General features: G+C 42.7%; 1 protein-coding gene across 1 annotated transcript in view; it reads right to left on the reverse strand.

Annotated features, from left to right (window-relative positions):
• Nucleotides 1-11,207, reverse strand: part of boc (BOC cell adhesion associated, oncogene regulated) — a 30,459-nt gene extending 19,252 nt beyond the window's left edge. The window contains exon 1 of the mRNA XM_034145122.1: nt 10,935-11,207. The gene's annotated coding sequence lies outside the window, so the exon portion shown is untranslated. The remainder of the gene's footprint in view (nt 1-10,934) is intronic.
• Between the last annotated feature and the right edge of the window lie 334 nt (nt 11,208-11,541).

Consider the following 11,541-nt stretch of genomic DNA (forward strand, 5'->3'; position numbering starts at 1 on the left):
TGCATGGACCCACATTGTCTTTTCATTTATTACATACATGCACTCAGAAAGAAACTGTGTTAAAAAAATACTGACCTCATTATACGGATAGGATATTGCCCATGAAGTCAATGATCCACATTAAACACTAATTCTTTGTCAATGTCACTACAAAAGTGTTCAAAGTAACATTCAGCTTTTATTGCCATAGCACTTTCAGGCCTATTCAATTAAGTTCCTTGTAATGTGATATGCAGTTTTTAAATTTGGAAAAAACAGCTCTGGTATTTGATCAATGCTTTTCAGCTTTTATCCTGGGATGTGGTTTAAGAATCAGAACCCAGGAAATAAAAAATGTCAAAGCCTGTGATACTTTACGGTAAACATTCAGGGAGCATCTTGACTTTTGGTTATAAAAAGGCGTGTGACTTTCCTTCAAGGACTTCAGAATTGATCGTGGATAACCTGTGTCTTGACTTTAAGGACTTAAAGCTGGACGAGGGTGAAGCTCGATGAGCAGAGCGTCCCATGTTGTTGGCGACTATGTGCAGGCATGTGTGTGTGTGTGTGTAGGTATGAGAGTGCCTTATATGTCGTGGTGGGAGAGTCACTTGACAGAAGTTCATTGTGAGCGTGCTAAGTAAAGACACCGGGGCCCCTGTTCTCCCGGGGCCATTGTCCCGCTGCCTCCGTGGATAAATTCATTTTGACAACCCTGCTAATTGGATAAAACCAGACTGGAGCCGCCTCACATTCCATCTGCTTTCTGGCATGGAGAGGACACACAGGAGGGGGGGGGACGGGGGGCAGTAACTTCTTCGGAGGAGCTGTTGAATATTTATCACCTCCACAAACTCACTCTCCATCCCCAATTTTGCATTTTAAGTAAAATATTTGATTGCAAGGCATACATACCAAAATAAACACTTTAATAACTACATAACAATCGCCAAATCAGGAAAGGAGAAAAACAAACAAACAATTTGATATTTAATTGTTATCTTTTAACCAATTCCTTGTAATTAGTTTCATAATTGTTATTGTTGTTACGAGAAATAAGTAGGAATCTTTAGTTTTTTAATTCCCTCTGGTATTTTCCCAAGTTGTAAAGTTAGTGGGTTCTTGTTTAGAGAAGACAACAAATATTTGACAGTATCATGTTGAGTATAGTGCCTTGAACATATAGAGAGGTGAAGTCCCTCCCTTTCCGGGGGACCTCCATGGGACCTTATTTCGGAAAAAGTATGTATTGAAGTCAATGGCGAGAGAAAAGTTATCTTCCGATCCCGTTTGAATTGTGCCACGAATTACACATATGATGTTTGTCAATTTAAAAGATAATTTTGCAAGTCAAAAAAATTAAAATGTGTCGTAAAACTGTGAAGTAACACTTTTTTTTGTGTGAAACCGCTCAATGAACTACATCTCCCGTCTGGCACCACACACCCAGACGGCCGTCACGTTGGCACATTTCACTTCTTTCTTTCAGAATGAGGCGAAAAGTATTAAAAGAGGTGAAAATCACTCCAAGTCTGGGCATGTTGAGAGCTGTGCATACACACAAGGGGAGTGAGTCGGTTCCTAAGAGCCAGCATGCGGGACCGGGATTCTGGGATTTGTAGTCTTTCTAGTTGCGTATTTTTCATAGTCTTTTATTTCAACAGTTTTACAACAAACTGACTTTTTTGACATGGAAATTCTTTTTGTAAGATTGACAAACATGTGTAATTCGTGGCACAATGGGTCGGAAGTAGATGGGCGGGACTTCGCCTCTCTATCAGGTAGTTATTTTAGGTATTATTATCCAATTTAAGTCTCTCTATTACTAGCTTTTTGATGTTGTTAACTTTTATGTAAGTAATAGCCAGCGCATTACACTCCATGTGCAGTGAATCTAAGTAAATAAATAAAATAGATAAATATTTTTCAATAAACCATCAGTTTTCAGCTATAGTTTTTCTGTGTTTTTCTCCATTAAATACATGTGTTTTTTACCCTAATACTAGCTTTTAAGGGTCGTTTCATTTCATTTTTCTTATTTGTATATTATTCTACATGTTGCACCTACGGGACCAACAGAGAAGATATTTGCTTGTGCTTTAACAATGACAATAAAGTTCTTGAATCTTGAATCCTCCCCCAGTTTTATGTCTTTTTACACCCCGAGTGCCCCCCCCCCTTTCACTCGAGGTTCTCCAAACACCACAAAGCCCCCCCCCCCCCCCCCTTTAGATAAACACATGCGGTGTCAAGTGTGAGGAGTGCCGGGGGTTCAACTGCTCCGCTCGGGGGCCCGCGGCCCACAATGCCGCGCTGCATAGCTGCCATGCGGGAGGCCGGTTGCCCCTGGCGACGCTAACAGGCAGAACGCACCTTAATAGAGTGGAGAGTCATTGTAAAGCAGTGAGCCGGCGCACGGACAAAGACCCCGCGGACCCCCGGAGAAAAGGGGAGACGCTGCTCTGAAGGGCCCGGGGAAGAGCTGATGGGCTCAATGACCAAAGAGGTTTGAGAGTTTTGGGGGGGGGGGATTGATGTGAGATGGCTGAAGGGGGTTTATGGGTGGAGAGGGCGAGTGAGAAAGCAGAACGGAGGGGATGTCAACTGGCGGGCGATGAGAGGGTGTGTGTGAGAGGGAGTGTGTGAGAGCGTCGCTGAGTGTCCCAACATATTTTCCCCCCCTCGACCTGTCAGTGTGCTCCGACTCTCCTGGTTTGGCCCCGGGGTTTGTTGGTGAAGGGGGGGGGGGTGGGGGTGGAGATCCTTAACAAACACACCGGGGTTACCATCAGACCATCACACAGGGGGAAGAGACACAACAAGGAACAAGGAGATGTGTGTGGAAGAACAGGTGATCACAGATAGGATGGAGACTAAGGATGTTTTTCCACTAAGCCTATACATTTCCAAGAAAATAGTGCTCTTCCCATAATTGTACACAAATGGTAGTTAACTGCTCGATGTGTCACTGCTTGGTACTGACTTTTACAAGATGAATAGACAATCATAAGTTCAATATGTCTGTCGTTGTGATGTATCAAAAGTGGAAGGTGGAGGATGAGGAGGGTCTGGATTAACACATTTAACAAACACACCATCAGACCCTCACACAGGGAAAGAGCAACAGGAAATGGTTTATGGAAGAACAGGTGATCATAGATAGGACAGCGACTAATAATTATCTTTGAAATAGTTTTAGTATTTTTGATTTAGCTGCTATAGCTATTCGTTATGTAAGAGATTAAAAACACCCTTATGTCATGTGATCTTTTTCAATAATGACGGCCCCCCTGCACATTATCCCGCTTATTACATGGCCACACATCCTAAATAAACGACTGATTTTACTCCCAATATTAACTGAAAATTAACGTATTGACTTCCAATAAGTCAAACGAGTCCGTTCCAGGTGTACCGACGGCTCGAACTGCAACAACAACGTAACTTTTAACATATTTTCTTCTCTCCCTTTGCTTAGCAGCGGTGTGTTATCAACCTCTGTAATGTCCAAATTGACCAATCACAATCGAGTATTCAACCAAGTCTTGTGATAATGATTGTTATTGACTTTAACAAGAGGAATAGAGGAACATAAGTTCAATGTGTCTATCATAAAGCACACAAATAAAGATCATATTGCCGAGTTGCTCTACTTCAAAGGATCACATATAATGCAGAGTGGAGTTGAGGGTCTCTGATGTGCTTCACACGAACACAAACTTGGCAGAGTGCAAATCTGAGAATCTATTCCCATCTATCTGTCGGACACAAGAGAACCTTGTGGAGTCTCGTCTTGGCACTGAAACCAACAGGTGGAGTCCAAATCCTCCACTCCAGACATTCTCATGCCATAAAATTACACATCAAGCGCAGCATCGCTAACGAGGGTTGGGATCGACCCCCCCCCCTCCTCCTTCATAATACACACACGCTTCACAAAGTATTAACGAGCTATATGCCCGTCCAAATCCCCCCCCCCCCCCCTCTCAATCCGACACTAACGAGCGTCTCGAGGATTAACGAGAGGGATCTGGATGTAGAAGAGGGGGGGGCGTTCTAATCAATTAGGCACCGAGGCATTTGCATAATTTAGATAACGAAGCTGAATTAACCACGGAGAGCTAATTACCGAGCCACGGCGAACACACACCCCCACATTCCTGCTGTGGGATGCCAGCCTGCCCACCAGGACCATGGGAACAGGACCGAGCATCAGCAGAGGGATGAGGATGGGGGTGTTAGCCAATCACATTTCTTCATTTTTGATCTGTTACAACAGTCTGTTAAATCGTTTTTAAAATGTTATTATTTGTCTGTACTACAATCTTCTTTCTGTGTCCGTGACATTTACACCAATGCATTTTCCTGTTATGTGTACTACTAACAATTCTGATTCAAACAGGAGGGAAGGAGGTATGGATAGAAGGAAGGTAGGAAAGATTGATATAGATTAGAGGAAAGAAGGAAAGGTGGGAGGAAAGGAAACATGGATAGATGATAGGAGGAGGGAAGGATGGTTGTAGGAAACGAGGAGGGATAGATAGGATGAAACGTGAATAAGAAAGGACAAATAGATATGATGTCACGTATCCATTCTTTCTTTCCTTTTTGTACAGAAAACATGTATATTTACTTGTCAAAGAGTATTCCTACACTGTGGTACTTTTACTCAAGTACTGAGGTCCGAGTACTTCTACCACCTCTGCCATACATGCAAACACATTGATTATATAACCAGTATATTTAAAATAGGAAAATAACATCTGTTTACAGCTTCTCAGATAAGACTAAATAACTTTGAGTTGAGTGTGTGTGTGCGTGTGGTGTGTGTGCGTGTGCGTTACTTAGTGACACACACACATCTTTCTGTGAGTGTCAGTATCACACACACATAATCATTCCCATACAGCGCTGGGAAACCTAACTAATACCCAGGATTTCACAGCGCTCATCAGAACAGCTACATATTTCATTCACCCACAACTATTCTTTCCTTGCACACACACACACACACAATTGATGACACATAAGAAAGCAATCACACAAACTCTTATTATATGGTAAAAGTATACTCACAGAGGCACAGAAATATGCAGACCTCAGGAAGTTTTTCCAACACCAAATGTCAACAAAACAGACTACCGCTTCTGCCCGGCAAACCGATAAACTACATACACGCCAATATGGACTTTCATAGCTGTACATATCTGCAGCTCCTTGTGTGTTCCTGCATCGAAGGGAGGGGAGGAGGGAGGGAGGGATGCGAGGGGGAGAAAAGGGGCCCCAAACTCTTTTGGCAGCTCATGCATCAGAGTGAATGGAACCAATTATAAATCAAGAGCAATTTCTCCCCATTATTCAGCAGGAACCAGGAGGGGGGGGGGGGGGTGGGGGGGGGGGGGGACTGGCTCTAGAAATCTCAGTGGGAGACGAAGGAAGGAAGGGAAAAGCAGAGAGGGTGAAATATTATATGAAAAACAGATATGAGGAGGCATTAGGAAATTGAGATAAGGCGGAGGGGGATGGAGAAAAAGTTACACGGAACTGGAGGGGAACGGTATCGGAAAAACAGATATGAGAACGGAATTAGAAAATGGAGAGGGAGGAAATTAAACAGAATCGGGGCGTTTTCGTCGTTCTCGCTCCACGGTTATAAAAGTGGAAGCTGCTGCTCTGAGAGTTTCAGCTGGATGGAGTAAGAGGCTTGTTTTCAAAGAGCGCTCTCGGCGTCAGAAGCTGGATGTGTGAGCTATAGCAGCCAGAGCTACCATTCGTCCCGAGACTTGAACTCTGAAATATAAAATCAAAACCTCACACACACACACACACGAGAGAGAGAGAGAGAGAGAGAGAGAGAGAGGAGCGCTGTCGATGGAAAATTCCAGTTGCGATAACCTCAGGGGAACGATAACTAACTAATCTGGTGCCCGGTGATTTATTCTGTTGAATCATGTCTTCTCCTGCCAGTTTGACATTCTTCGATGATGAGTTTTATTCTCTCTGGGGCAACACTTTACATCTGATTATTGGTTAAAGCTCTGGAAACACAACCCAGATTGGTGCTTTTATTGTTCGCACACGCACTATGTAGTTAATAAAACAGCAGAAAAGAAGATTTCAAGTGCAGGAAAAAGCAACTGCATGTCTCATAAAGCTAACCCAAATGACGCAGATTTCAAAAAATGCATGCAATCGAGACAGAAAAGTGAGGGACAGAGGTCTAAATTGAGCAGCCCCCATCTTGTGTCTGTGTGTGAATGATCTATTAGAGCGTCTGGGTTGCTTTTGGCTTGTAATAACACCTCCTAATCTTTGTCCAAATATCTGCTTTGCACACACAGGGCTATTTGTCTACACACACACATTGCTTTCTTACCCGAGTCTGGAGTTGATCAATGATCTAACAGCACTCACTGCGGACTCACAATGTCTGTGTGTGTGTAACAGAGAGAGTATAGCTTCATTATCCAATCAAGAGCTTCTTGACTTTTACTTTAAGTAGTGGAACAAATCAACTCAGCTGGTTTAAAGGCTTTGGATAATCCCTTATTAGGCTGTTGAGACAACAAATGAGAGCTAGATTAGATTTATGAGATACAGATATACACTGGACCAGCATCAACATATGGTTTCAGAGTGGGTTTTGGACTTCAGAAAAGCTGGTTTGCATTGGAAAAGTTGCACTAAAGTACATTTACTCTTGTACTCTAAGTTGCAGAATTCTTACTTGTAACAGAGTATTCCTACACTCAAGTACAACATATGTGTACTCCTACCACCTCTGTCATACATGCAAACATGTTCATAAATCAGTTGTTTCAAATAAAAAAAACATACCGCTTCTCAAAGAAGACGTAATAACTTTGGTCATACAAAACAAGCGATTTGATGGCGTCACCATGCAGAAAATAAACAACATGTGTGTGTGTCTTACTTAGTGACACACACATCTTTCTGTGAGTCTCAGTACGCATATCACACACCTACACTATGGTATTTCTACCACACATGCAAACATGTTCATTCATCAATTACCAGTTGTTTAAAATAAGATAAAACTTCTCAAAATAACTTGATTTCCTCTCTGCCACTCCCCTCGCCTTAATCACCTCTCACTGTTTGATGGTGATCTGTTTAATTAAGCTCTCCAGCTCGCTGTCAGAACTTTCTCCCTCACATTCCTCCTCCTCCTCTGTGGTCCTGGCAGGATCAGGAGGAGAGAGGTATGCAGCCCCAGGGGAGGAGCCTGGATCGCGGCCACCTGCTGCTCCAGGTGTCCCTCTCTGGTTCTCCGATGTCTGACTGGACACAGAAACCTCCCGGGGGCACGAGCCTCCAATCTGTCAGCGCCCGAGGACTAATGCAGAGAAACGGCCCAATAATGTCCGACTCGAGGAAACCAGACAGCCTTATTTGGCTGAAAGTGATCTGAGGAACTATAAAGTGTAAACTACCCTCTTCCTTCGCCAGTGGTGTAAAGTGACCAAGTAGATTAACTCAAATTGGTTACTTAAGTAAAAAATGTGGCTACTTTGTACTTCTACTTGATGCCAATAAGTTTCTACATTTACTTGAGTAACATTTTGATTGCAGGACTTATACTTGTAACAGAGTATTCCTACACTCTGGTACTTCTACTTTTACTCAAGTAGAAGATCTGAGTACTTCTCCCACGTCTGTCCTTCGCACACACACTCTTTTCCTCTTCCTCTAATGCAGTAATCTCAAAACGACCGTGCAGGTGAGCACCACAATGACAAGCAAAACATTCCAGTGTGCAGAGATAATCCTGATTGGACAGGAGCTATCACTCACACACACACATCTGTGCAGAAAAGGCCCTCAGATAGTGCCTGCAGGCTGTTATGACTGCATGAGTGTACCCGCTGTCATAGAGATGAAAGCGTGCCCTCAGGAGGGATTTTTTTCGCCTTTGTCAATTAACGCCAATGTTACACCCTCTACAATAACAATGCTGATTTCCAGCCCCGCAGTCACATCTCGGGGAAGTTTGGCTCGCAGACGTGAGACCGGAGCGGCAGCAGCCGTCCTGATGGGACCGCTGGCTGTTTGCAATCTCAAAATACATCTTAAAAGTCCATCTAAAAGTCTTTGATCTACCTCCAGATGTTAAAACACAGCAGGCTGAAGAAGTCAAACAAGTGAAATCCTTCAACTTGTGTCTTGCACAGTTCAAAATATGGAGTGAATTTCATACTAAGATACGAAGGAGAAACTGTATTTCTATTGGCTGCACACCTAAATCCACACTTTCCTTTACACAACTCAGCTCCTATAGACTGCACGACAATCTATTCACCAGATCTGGTCAAATGCAGGAACACTGGCAGCTTTTTTCTCCACTACAGGTCTGTTTGGCAGGTTACCAAGATCAATCACATATAATTTAAAGCTTCATTGTAAAAGGTGCAGCTGGAAACTGTAAGAGAGAAAATGACTTCAGTTCTGACACAAATCAGGCTGTGTAACCAAAAGACAATAAAGCAGGTTTCCTGTCCTGACGCAGAGGTCTCTTTCGCCTAGAGGTATGAGCATTTTCAGCCCAAAAGCTTCAGAGGACAGACTATTATACACCTTAATGGACAAAAAAGGAAACTAGCAGTAGATATAAAACGCTCTTGCAGGACATCTGTTTTAAGCTTTCCTTGGAACTACTTCGCTCTCAAAGAAGAATAAATTAAATTGAACGTTTCTCTACTTCCAGGAAATAGACGCTTTGGCATGGGCCTGCAGCCTGAAAGAGTTTCATTCATCATAACGTCCTGAACTGTATATTATAATACTCCTATAGGGACCTGGAAATGTGTCTGTGGTATTCAATAATGGATTTGGTCTACTTTCATGTAATCTAGTGCTGAAACTAACAGCAACTAATGACAATGTCATCATCAATTTGTCTGATAATATCCCGATAATTTGGTCCAAAACACACAGATATTCAAAGTAAGATGAAAACAAATACAGAAAAGCTAGAAATCCTCACATTTCCGATGCTTGATGTTAGAAATATGCAAGAAGACATTTATTAATAGGCTGTCTTAGTACTTCGAAAACTATTTGGTTGTCGTTTCGGCACTAGAGATGCAACCTGAGAGATTTTCATTCAGTATCATATACTGAAAAAACATTATAAAACTCCTATAGAGATTTACAGTGCATCTGTGGTATTCATTACTGAACTGGATCTACTTTCTTTACTGTCTAACCCCCTAAAGTGTCGCTGTAGGAATTATTTTTACAACTTACAATACTGCCGAGCGTGGAAATATTACGTAAACGTTGCATGATTGATTATGAAGTCCCACAATGGTGTTTTTCCAGGTTCCACATCAGTAATCAAAGAGGGCAGACAGTGTGAGAAACGGGCATATAATCAGACTGGAATCAATTAGTCCCAACTTTGATCCACCCGCCTGCCAGAGATGATCAACAACAACAAGAGGCTCTTTTTTTATATACTGAGACCAATTAATTCCCTTATAAAACTGTGCGCCTAATTGGAGGAGGCCAGACCATTCGTTTCGACTTTTAATCCAAGTGACATTGATTCAGGGGGAACAATCAGAGCCTCTTGTCTGATGCCATGTCTGTCACTGGATCTCTGAGGTTCCTGCATGCAGGCTAAATGTAATCCAAATAACAAAACGACACCTGGGGTTGGAAACTTGAGCCCCTGCGGCTGTTCCTGCAGTCTCCCCCCCCCCCACCCTCCTCCATCCACTGCCTCACCCCCACGGTGAGTGACACCCCGGTCCAAACACTCATTAGCAGCCCCCGGGATTAAGGCAAACATTTTCTCATTAAATCAAACCTGAATGAGAGGATGATATCAGGAGAAACTCTGAATGACAGAAAGGCTGCATTCCTGTAAGTGCACCGAGCAGCTGTCAGTTTATTGGAGGCTTTAATGAGGTTATTCTCACACCAGACTTTGCTTTAGAACAGAGGAGGCTGTATTGAAATGCACGCAGGTAGTGTTGTGTATTTGCCAATGATACAATCTAATGCTATGTTAAAATAGCATAGTTATAATAAACTATTTTCTAATTTGAAGACGCAAATCTACATGATGCACTTTTGAAAACATCCTTCATATCTGCAGCTTTGCCCCTTGCACATATATACTCTGTTATTTATTGCACTATTTGTATTGTTTTTTATTGTTTAGTTGTTTATGTCTTATATTTATTTGTGTTGCATTGGTAGTGGAGCATGGGTCTTACGATTTGCATTGCCACAACTACACTTTAGCTACTGTGCATATGTCAATAATCTTGGATCTGATGGTCACTGGATGCCAGCCTGATGATAATATGGGGGTAAATCTGGCAGAGCTCACCATGTCTGTTTTCGGTTACCCTATGGGAGCGACTATAGGCTGCGGCCTGCAAAAAGCACAACACATTTCCACCAAAAAAAGCACTTATAGCTAAAACACAGCTATGAAACTCTGCAACGTGTCACACAAAGCTGATTCCTCTCCATCTTCATGTATCCTACTGCAAAAGTCCGGTTGAAAATTAGGTAAAACTTAACTAAAATCTGGACGTGGAGCTCAACCAATCAACAACAGGCTAAATCCGTAAGCAAAGTTTGCGTTTCTTATTATAAATAACTCTAAATCCGAAAGCCAAATCGCACACTTCCACTTAAATGACTAGATGTATGATACATAAAAGTTGGTGCAAAGTTTATGCGCGTCAAAAAGATGAAAAATAACAAAACAAATGCGGCTATCAAAGTAGTCCCCGGCATTAAGTTGTAGTAATCCAACACCTAAAACAGAATTATCTCTGTAACTGAAACGTGAGGAGTAAAAACTTCCGTCGAGTTGCAAACAAACTCCTACTTGTATCAATAACTTAGTAAAAACATGCTGATCCAAAGCGTAACAACGCAAAAACATATGGACCGCATGAAGGGATAAAACTTACCCAAACTTCAGGATTTGGTGCTCACACCTCGTTTAAAACCGACCGATCTTCTCTTCGTCTCCTCTGCGGTGAGTTTAAGTCCCAAAAAACAAAAGTTTTTACTTCTCTTTTCCCTCTAAAGCCTCGCTGCTTTGGTAATTTACTGCGATGCCACCGACATTTTTCTTCGGCTCCCCAAGTTCTCACATTGAAAGGCCGTTTTTGGATGACTGAGCTCTCAAACAATTCTCCCTTTTGCGACGCCTTTTCGGGTCCTCCCACTTCCCAAGCAGGAGGAGGGATCTGAACAATAGGAACTGGCTCCCAAAATCCCAGAGCCGGGCACTGCACCGCCTTTTCTGCTCCACACAGATCCTTACGCACAGCACATGAGGACTTTCCAGAGGTTGTGCGTAAAACTACAACCTGGATCACTAGTTTTACAACACATACATGTATCTTTCACCATAAAAACTCCTAGAAAGTTCATTTCTTAAAAACGACGGTGTCCTGGATGATACAAGTGCGCCCCCTCCCCCTCCTCCTGCTCTGTTCCCCCTGATTTGGTATGCGTTGGTCCCCACAGAGTTTGTATTGACCCCCGTCCATTGAAGCCTGCAGGCCCTCC

Source organism: Trematomus bernacchii, unplaced genomic scaffold, assembly GCF_902827165.1.
Source record: "Trematomus bernacchii unplaced genomic scaffold, fTreBer1.1, whole genome shotgun sequence".
NCBI classification, from domain to species: Eukaryota; Metazoa; Chordata; class Actinopteri; order Perciformes; family Nototheniidae; genus Trematomus; species Trematomus bernacchii.